Source organism: Halyomorpha halys, unplaced genomic scaffold, assembly GCF_000696795.3.
Source record: "Halyomorpha halys isolate HHAL.00 unplaced genomic scaffold, Hhal_1.1 Scaffold1157.1, whole genome shotgun sequence".
NCBI lineage: Eukaryota > Metazoa > Arthropoda > Insecta > Hemiptera > Pentatomidae > Halyomorpha > Halyomorpha halys.
The window spans coordinates 487,416-498,631 of record NW_027108759.1 but is presented as its reverse complement, the minus strand read 5'-3'; the positions used below and the strand labels follow the sequence as shown (position 1 = coordinate 498,631).

Here is an 11,216-nt window from a genome sequence, read left to right as displayed (position 1 = left end):
TTTTTTTTATTTTAGTATGTATGTGATCATTTATCAATATTACCTATTGCCCACAACTGTGTGGCAGATTGTAATATCTATCAATAAATAAATCTCTTCTTCTTCAAACATTTATGGGAAATCAGTTTCAAAATATAAAATATCCAGTTATTTCAATATAAAACTTTTTTTTGTAATAAAAATTTGGAGGATATAATATAAAATTATTTAAAAAATTTGAATTTTCTTTAATTTTAGGCGACGAGCCTCACTACACTCCCTCTTTACAATCCTTTTCCTTCTCGATCCGTCAACGCTTCACAATGACTAGTGAATTTTTAACAAATCACTTCATGCTGTTTCACTAGAAGCGTCAAATCATAATTATAATGGAGAAACAACAGCCACAAACTTGGCTTGTTTTGGAACGTCCTCAAACGAAACCTTATTAATACATAAATTTAATTATGACGTAATAGAGACACAGTGTGTAGAGCTTTGCGTGCTGAAAGAGACTCGTAGGACAAGGCCGGAGGAACAGAAGGACTACAAAGTGGTCCGCTCTGAGGCTACTTGGGAGTCAGCCTACGGCCAAGGACCTACGCCATTAAGGACAATTAATAAGCTAATCTTTCATCCTGCCATATTAGCTCGTAACCATTTATAAAGACTTTTACCGTTTAGGATGCATTGGTCAGCATACGAAATGGAGTACGTTGGACAAAGGCTTCGAAAGTTTTTTGAAATATAGGAAAACTAATCGGTAAAACAGTAAAAATTGATATATTTTTAAAACTATCCCTTAAATGGAAATGTTAGTTTGCTTTCGGGGCAAGCTTAGTAATTAAGTAAGGTTAGTAATTTATTCTATAGATACAAAAAGTAACTTAGTAATAAACAATAAACAACAAGATTACAAAATTAATGATTAAAGGAAGGTATAATTATGACATTACCGAAATGCAGACTGAAACAATTATCCACTTCTCACAATAAGTTGAATTTAAACATTTTTACCAACACGTTTTTATTCGTAATTAAAAAAAAATCAAAACTTCCATTCAAAAATTTCGTAGATAAAAGTTTCAGCGGATTTTCAATTCATTTGGGATTTTTTTTAATGTTTAGAAGGAAAAATATTATATTATTTCCATGATTTCTACTGTAATGCAAACACAGCGTCGATTATCCTAACAGGCAAAAAAATAAAATCAGGTTGTTGTGATTTTACTTATTTTTCAATGATTTGTTCAAAACCTTTTTGTACCTGAAATTTTATATGATTCAAGGCTACTCGGCTAGAATATAAATATTCATAAAAAATAAACATTTATTATTTTAAAAGTTTTCCCCATAGTTTGAAAATAACAATAATGATAAAACTTTTATCTTAGATTTTGAAGAATACAAATTTTAAATACATATTTTCAAAATTTATTTGCGAATAAAACTTTTACTCCACTAAAAAATAAAAGTATTATATTAAATTAACACTTTTTTTCGATTCCTGCCTAAATGAAGTAATTATTAATCATAAAATAAATATTTACCATTCACAAAGGTAAATAATTTTTATTTATGAAATCCTGATATTTTTAAATTACATACATTAACTTAATAAAGTAATTTGATATTTGCTACCAAGCCTTTGAGCCTTCACGGTGCTTATCGCAATAGCAAGCGTAACCAATTCCTTCATTCTTTACCTCTTTCCTATTCTACATATCAAAATGTCACCGTCTTCCGAACTGATATTATTTGAAAATAATATTTTTTAATTATTGAAATAGAGATAATAAATTTATGTTACCAATGAAAGGTGTCTTTTTTTCCCCAACGGTTACCTACTTGCTGCATTACAAACAATGAAATATTTTAAAGTAATAAGTACTAAAATAATAGGTATACATTTTCGTAATCTTCAATCAAATTTAAAATTTCTTCGGAAGATAGTGACATTCTGGTTCGTAGAACGCAAAAAGAAACGTAATAAGGCAAGAAATGTTTGCTTGTGGAAAATTACATTCATGAACTTGTGGAAAATTCATCAAATGAACAATGAATACTTTATCAGGAACGTTAACAGCTAATATAAAATTTAAATTGTATAATTATTTAAATAAGAAGAAAGAGGAATCTAATTAAAGAACCATTCCTGAGGTTAATGATTTGGTGAACTCCACCGTCCATAAACTGAACTGTTTCTGGGATTGTGTCCATTATCTTTTACCTCCTATATTATAGCTACAAAGAGTTGGGAAGGAAACAATTAGGGTTTTGTCTCCAGTCGTCAATTTTCATTTTTAAAAAAAATGATAATGAATAATAATACTTGTATAAAGATATATAAATTGTTAACTTAGTTTCCACTAGTTGTGGAATGTTTTTCTTATAACCGTTAATGAATCCTCAACTGGCTATTTCTTATTGATGTAGTAGAAACTATATTCATAACTCTGCAGACTTTCGCATTTCGTCTATTTTTATATGCGAATTAGTGCGAACACGGACCCTAGAGATCGACGAATATAAAAAGCATTTATAAAAATTAAGATACAGCAAAAAACTCCTAACTATACGGACTCCTTTCTCTTCGGCACTTTCTCTGTATTGCTTTCAAGTTACTCTTTCCAGCTCATTAAATTCATACTTCAGTTGTTAGGAAATGTAAAAAGAATCTCTCAGGTATTTATTATTATTGTTATTTCAACATCATTCGTAATTTTTTTTTCTTTAGATAATAAAATGCAACATTCTGCTGTTTACTCATGTGATATTTTAAAAAGTGATTAATAACCGAAACGACTAATATAAAATAATTATTATTATATTAATTTGTTGAGGAAACATGAATTAATAAAGTACTTTTCGGTATTTTAATCCTATAAACGAAGTACAAAAGACCAGATGGACTTGACTTTCACATTTATTCATTCAATATGACGGATGATATTTGGTCAATATCCACAGACGGATAGTCGGAGACAAGCTTGTAACATAGATTTTTATCAGATCTGAATGAAATATCAAAAAGGTTCAGTTTAGGCTCAAAAAATATTCAGCATTTCGCTAGACAGACCGTTTCCTTTAATTTCACCCCGTTACGGCCTTCTACTTCGATTAAAAGAGATAATTGCTTCTTGCCGTTCTTCGTAAATAGGTTAAACCTTGATTTACCCTAAGTTTCTTCAGGAGTGAACTTGACAGAATCACTGAATGATGCCACAATTTTTTCGAAAGTAAAACGTATTTAGGAATCAATTAGTACAGTCAGTGGTCTGTTATAATTATTAGTTCTGCAAACGACAGAATGAAACAGACTAATATGACTATTTTATTTACATTGGAATTCACTTCACATCAGACAAACATTGGATCCAAATTATCATTAATTGCCTAATGAAACATTTAGTGGAAAAATAATATATAAAGAGAACGTAAATAAAACACCTATATCTGTTTACACATCAATTTGAGATTTTAATAGATACAACCAATTCATGTAATAAAAATTCAACCTTGTAATAGATAGTTTACTACAATATTTTATTGAACTAAATAAAAATGTTAATTATTTGATCTTTTTAATTAGTTGATTATAAACAACACAAATAGTTTTCAAATGAAATATCACATATTTCATTTACTATTTTGATGCTTTCGGACATTGTCTTCATATTAGAACTCTTTATGTTTATTCTCGACCAATAAATCGTAAAATGTTCTTGATTCTGCTTTAGCTAAAAGCTAATTCAGATGAATGCCTTTTATCTTTAAAGTGGAGACGTGTACAGTCGATGCGACAATTATTACGAAAAAAATAAACTTTTAATAACTACAATTTTAAAAAATGGTAAAATATGCTCAAAGCTGTGAACTTATTATATGACCCGTCAACATTAATCACCCCCTTCCTCAGAAATATGTTTTCCATTCACGTTAAAATGTTATTGATACATTTTTGAGGAATACTTTGCTACGGCAACAGTTTGCTAGTTAGAATTGATCCAAACTTACCTCTCTAACCTCACCGGGCTAGACTTAGCTCACGATCTATGATGAAACCATATCAAACATTACCCAGAATCTCTCACACATACAGAATAGAAGTGAAGTAATGTTTTCATCAAGTATCTTTAGTAGGCACGTTGAATATTGCACATTCAACAGCAATGCAAATGTCTCCCATGAACATCGAAGACAATTTGTGAAACCTAGTAGGAAGACCCCTCTTCAACGACTATCCGAAGATTCAACCTTGAGTTAGCAAAGAACTCAATCATAGCGTTATCCAATTCGATTGTCTGCTGGCAATGGAAAGTATATGACTTGTAAAACGTCTTGGCTCACATTGAAATACTCTTGTCGTTTCGAATAGGCTGCTAAAAGATATGTCAATCGTAACTCTTTGTTTGATTCTACGTCGTTCTTCTGTTGTGAGGATGTCATTCCTGTCAATGTGGATGATGTGATGTACACAAAAAGTTCTTTCGATTTACAGAACTCATACAGAATAAAATAAATTTTACTAAAAATAATATAATAAATGATTCGAAAGATCGTAGATGTATAAAAATAAATACATATTATTCTTTTTATTTATTACAAAAACAATTTTTATTACAATTTTTTTTACAAAGGAAAGCTGACTACATCCTGTTCCATTGGTATGATGAATTAAGTAATAATTGTGATGGTTATAACAAAAGTGAAAGGAGTAAGAAGATTAAACAAAGTTATATAATAATAGAGGTCTTAATGATATTCATTAACAGTTACATGTTTAATTGAGACACGTAGAGTGGCCCTGTACTCGGACTATACTTGAAGGAACAAAATAGTCCCAGGTATGTTTGTTAATGTCAACCACAATTGGTTCCTACCCCGACCGCACAGAAGGTTGAAACTCAAGGATTATGGAATAATTCTGCGGCGAGTTTTATCCAATTATGCATTGTACTACAAAGTGTTATTCCCACTCGATTCTCATATATTTCTATTTCCTTCAACAAAGCAATACCATTTTTTATTCAATCTTTCTTTCGGAATTTGAAAATGTGGATATAAAATTTATTAACGTCTTCTTTCTTAAAATCACATCAAAATCTTACAACAAAATGAGGGAATATTCTTTATTGTAATTGTTTTATTGTATTATATAATGTAATTGTTTCCTTATTTGCTTTTCTTAATTTTGTTCATTTCTTTTTAAAGAGGTACTTTAACAATAGTCAGGTCATTTCCTTCTCACTGCGTATTTTTTTTTTTTTTTTTATTAAGTTTTATTACTAGAGCCCTGTTTCATAATAAAAGCTAATAGTATTAGTTCATAGTACAAGTGTGGTAATAATACTAATACTTATTAGGGATGACTATTAGTTATATTACAGTAATTAAAAAATACTAAAGTACAAGTTACTATTGTACAAGTCTGTGTAATTGAATTAAGATAAATCTACAAGACCAATAGTATTAGTTTGTACTTTATTATGAAATAGGGCTCTGAAAGTATTAATATTAATTAAGATATACCATATTTATAAATGTAACCATCTAACGCCCGCCAGACTATTTATTTATTAAATAAATAAAACAAATAAATGACCTATCATTTAATCTAATGTTATAAAATGTGAGTTCTTTAGCATATCTAACTCTGGATTTTTCAGTGGAATGAGGGTACTTTCTTTTAAGGATTTTGATAATAAAACAGATTAAAAAAAAAAAAAAATATATCGGCCCCTTTTTAATACGTGTCATGAAAGCATTGGTCGCTAAAAACCGTTAAAAAGTATTTTCCGTTTAATGCGATTTCAATTTCCTGTAAGAATCCATCATCATAATTGATGCTTCATTATCTTAGTTGCCATTTTCTTCTGCTCGGCCGGTTGGGAAGATGAGTTCTTTTAGTAAATTAGATTGTCTAATTTAGTTCTATATTTTTTTATATTCGTTTATATACAAATCGTGAATTTTTGGCACTTTCCGCCTCCAGGACCCGTTTAGAATCCATAAATCAAAGTATTCCATTCCAATAAAAATTACAAAATTAGTAGTTCTAGAGAAGAACTGAATAAAAGTAGAAAATAAACAGTACCCTCCTAAATACTGATTGATTAAACTCGTCTCTTACTAATTAGTGAAAATCGAATCGAAATTCCAAATATTGTTGAGATAAGGTAAATTAAACATAGATGATGAATCTATAAATATCAATCGCAAGAAACCAACCACGCACATTCTAGAAAGAAAAAAACTAACATTATACACAAATAAAAAAATCATTCACGAGCTCGGTGAAGTCCATTAGGTTTGGCATTGACTGTACTTGGGCTTACCCTCCGGTCGAGAAAGCTGGAGAGACCTGTTAACTAGAAAAGCGATTCTGGACACTAGCTTTTAATGTTATTTTGGCTATAACAAAGGTCCTTTAATGATTTTATTCAATGGGAGTCAAGAACTGTCATTTACAAAGACTATGACTTCTTGTTAGATTGCAGGAAGAGGACTTCCTTGCATCGTTTATCGCTGAAGCGTCACAGTAATTAATGTAAATTGAGGCAATTCAGGTTTTTCCAATCCTCAAGGTTGGAGTACACTGAATGAGTACCCGAACCCAGTCGTGGCCGGACCGACGATGGCTTGGGAACGGTTCTTAGTGCTTTAATCGACAGTGGAGGGAAAGTGCTATAGAAAGTTTCCGCTTACAAATACATTTTTTGAAGCTATAATGGTTGTAAGGTATGTATCAAAATAGAATACTGAAATCGATTTACTCATAACTGTTTCACATAAGTTACTGAGTGTATGTTAACACCAATATTCATTAACAAATCGCCTATTTTATGTATATAGATATATTTTTAACTATCCAAACTTATTTTATTGTATAAATGGATAGCTCTAATATAAAAATTAAAATTCATGTTTTTCAAAATGTTTTTATATATTAAAACCGATAAACTCTTTGTTTAATAATATTTTTAAAAGGAAATTATTATTGATTATCAGATAGGAATTTCAGCGCTAGAAAGTTAATTGATTGCCTTTTTAACAACATATCGTATTTTTTATTCACAATATACTTCACAAGCTTTACCATATTTACCATAGCTATACCATATTAGCCAATCTCATAGCAAACACCGGTAAATCATTAATTTTGAAATTAGGTTTTTTTTTTTTGCCTTAAAGGCCTGTAACACATATAGTCTATGGCTAAACTTTGATTTGTATCGAAACTAAATATAGCACGATAAAATTTTTAAAATACAAAGTGGTGATAATAATTTTAGTCTACCTATACTTTGTGATAGTTCTACAATAGTTTATTCGGTAATAAATTGTGATAAAACTGTTTCAAGGCCAAGTTTGAATTAAGAACATTTTGACAGCTAATTTTCTGAAGAAAATACCTTTATTTAAACAACAATATACATGTTTTATAATAAATGTTTTTTTATATTTTATAAAATTATTTATAATACCAATTTTAGGATATTTAAATAATATTAAACAAAATAATAAGGTTTAAAATAATGTTTTTCGAAGTATTTCAATTAGTTATATGTGATAGCAATTAGTGCTATCAAAGCATTTAGCATAATACGTTATGTTAAAACTTAAAAATAAGCCAAAATTAAAATGCCAGGTTTCTGAGATTATTGAGAATTAGACTGAGCATTTATTACAGTCTAAAATCCTTAATGCTCCCTACTTTGTCACAAATCAAGTAATCCATCAGGACCTCAATGTTCCATAAGTTGCCGATATAGCCAGAACCAGATACCAATCCTCCCATTATAATCTTCCCAACCACCCAAACCCACTTGTTTCTAACCTAGCTAATTGGTTCCCTACCTGATAATCCTCCTAGGCGTCTTCTTTTCAGATAAGGATGGCCTCGAGATCTTCTCTAGAAAGGTTATTGGAGTTCTATCAATGGGTAGATTCTCCACATATCATGTTTGTTATCATGTCATTTTATAACTTATAGCAAATTTACTAGTCGTATATATAATTTACAGTTGTAAATAACAATAAATAAATTTTTAAAAAAAAGATTGATCATTTACGTATCATTATCACAGCTGACCAAAAATAAATTTTTTTTTTTTAAATAATCTATTTGATATTCATTTTTAAAAAATGGGCTTTAGTAAAGCAGGCCTTATACAACAATGATAGTGTGCATATCCAGATTTACTACTCCGCCTAACCTTAATAAGATAACACCTTGTCATCGTGATCATTTGATCCACATCCATGACGTGTAATTGATTGGAGCCATATTCTCTTCATGAGTGAAAACTATCGACTCCAATGTGCCCTACTGACATTAAGCTTTTCTTAGATGGACGGCCGTTAATTATTTCAAATCAAAACCAAGGTTGCGTTTTCGAAATCTCATCCCCCAATATTTGTATTTCGAAACCAAGGTCAAAATTTCTGGGGCATTTTTAGAGACACATATATAACCTCGAACATGATGTTCTTGACCGATATTTAATAATTATGCTCAATACAAAAAAATAATAAACTATGCCATGTCTAAGAAAAAAATTTATATTTAATTGTTACTGGATGATACCGTTTTATGTTCATTGAGTGATTCATTTACCAGCAGCTTAAAAATAAAATAGATATCCCGGAATAACATAGGGATATTATTAATGACTTATTTGGTTTATGAATTTGCTGGTTACAGATTTTAGGATTTAGTTGGAATATGGATGAAAATTACAAAACATCTGAAGGATATTTTAGTTTGTCGTGATCTGGCAGCACGAAAGGCCTTCAATTTCGGTTACGGTTGTTAAACCTTATTTCACATACAAAATAACATTCACGTTTGTTATGAATATCTATTACAAAAAATATAATTTATTGTGTTCACTTACAACAAATAATACATTCATTCATTCTTAAATAGTTGAAAAACTACTTAACCCCAATTAATTTTAATCCAACTTTTTTGATAACTATTTTTACTCGTTACTTATTTTTAGAATTAAATTTTCGAAAAGAAAAATGAATCTTACTAAACTATGCAATGCTTAATTTGCATAACTTTATGCGATATTTCTTCGATAATATTTTTATGATTCTGATATTTCTGTATTATTACAAATATTACTACTAATTTCAGTAATGATCGAATTGAAGAAAATTACTTACTAATTACTGTTACGGAAAATCTGACAAAACAAAGATTAAGAACAAGAAACACACTTCCACGCTATCTTTACTATTTGGCTCATGTAACGATGAGCTACATTTAACTACACTTGAGCTTTGGTATACGCAATTTACCAGGATATAGTTTTGCAAGCATTTGTCGATCAACAATGAGTCCATCAATAAGGAAAAACCTCAATATCTATTTATTACGGAATAATAAGGATGTCAACAAGAAAATATGATAACTATTTGTTCTTCCATCTTTAAAAATGTTTTCGAATTCTATAGCCTTGGTGTTCTTGGAGACAACACATTGAGCAGCGGCTGCTAAAATGTTTCAACATTCCAAAAAAGCCAACAAGCTATTCGACTGATCCTGTTATTAACTCCTATGGGCTGTTGAAAACCTAGCAGAATGGCAAAGAGTACACTCGTTGAAGAGGTAGCTATCCAGTTCGTATTGTACCGCAGTAAAAGAGAAGATTAAAAAGGACCCACTATGCATATTCAAACCACCTAACCTCAACAATGTTTGGAATTTCTATTTAATTTGTTCTGACAATGGTTAAATTTCTGAGGGTATTATTGACGTTCTAACCTTCTCCAGTTGTTCTTCAGTGCATCTAATTTTGGGATTTCCAATGGAACTAGCCATATTTTATGACATTTCCTTGTAGAATATCAAATTTTAACACGACTTTATGGCGGTAAAAATTTCTACTATGATAACCTTCACGCTTTTTCGGATAAATTCTAATTTGTCTCCTGTGTTCCTTGTTGTGAAAAACCCATTGGTATGAGCTAAAACTTACGATGATTAACCTATTAATAAATCGTCGTTAAAATAAAATCAAGCCACCTAGCTAAGGGGCTTTTAAATTTCCCTTAGGAAATTTCTTGAAAATTTGAACTATCTGCTAGTGTACATCGGGGCCAAAACAATATAAGTTTGTTTTCAAAAACATACATTGAGCACAAATTATTTTGTACATTATTTTGCTTGCCAATTCACCATTCAAGTTCAGTTACAGCCCCCCCCCCCCAAAAAGTTTCCTCACATTCAGCCGTGGTGTTACCACTTACACACAGAACTGGTTATTGAAAATCACTATTGTCCTGTGACAGCCTGCAGTCCGGTCATTTCACAGTCTACTACAATTAGCTACCATTTATGTCTTTGTGTGTAGGTGGCTTTATTTCATCATTACTTTGAGTTTAATTAAAACATAAATTTAAAAAAATAAAACCGAAAGAGACTATTCTTCAAAGAAGGCCATTTATATCCACTTCACCAATATATATTCATTTTTAAATTGCGTTTTGAATAAGAAAAAGTAATAAAACATACGCAAGACTAATAGAGTCAGCAGCGCTGTAGCTGAACTAAACATTAGAAAATTGAAAATACCCAAAAGATAGACTATATGCTACAGTTATTAAATCAAAATTCCTAAAACTTATTTAGGAAGTAATTAACTAGGAAAGAAACTAATTTAGGAGGTAGCCTAAATTGTATAATAAAAACCCCTTTACAAACGTAACAGAAGCACACGCGTGCCCGAAATTGATCTTTGAATAGTTCTCAGGAAACGGAGAGCCCATGAAATTAACCATAATTAAGAGAGCTATTGAAGACTGTACATTAACAAAATGCGCTTTCTTTTCATTCTCAAGCTTTCCTTCAATTACGTTACAAATTAATAGCAAAGCAATGGGAGGTTTTGGGGGATAGAGCAATTGTTACCATTATTCTCTCTACATTGAACATACTCCAAAACTGGCGCAACAATTTTTTTGTTGCAAACTGCTTAATGTAGGTCAGGCTTTCATGAAATATTAAATTATATTTTACTTTATTACAATATATTTTTTAATGAAAGAAATTAATTGCTTTGTGTAAAAGTCGAAATAATGTGGCCAAATGAAGATAGTCCGGTGTCATTTTTTCCGAAACAATAAAATTTGAGCTTAGAAATAGTCGAAATAAGCCTAAATTAAATCTTTTTTTTTTTTGGTCTTCAGATTTTAGATTTATTTATTGATAGATATTACAATCT

The 11,216-nt window shown here is 30.1% G+C and overlaps 1 protein-coding gene across 4 annotated transcripts in view; it reads left to right on the top strand.

The window, feature by feature from the left end:
• Positions 1-11,216, top strand: part of LOC106688584 (uncharacterized) — a 105,811-nt gene that overhangs the window by 20,386 nt on the left and 74,209 nt on the right. The window contains exon 1 of one of the 4 annotated variants that reach the window (XM_067047061.1): positions 6,585-6,720. The exons of the other annotated variants lie outside the window; for them this stretch is intronic. The gene's annotated coding sequence lies outside the window, so the exon portion shown is untranslated. Of the gene's footprint in view, positions 1-6,584; positions 6,721-11,216 lie in introns of those variants that run through there. 4 annotated transcript variants of the gene reach the window in all.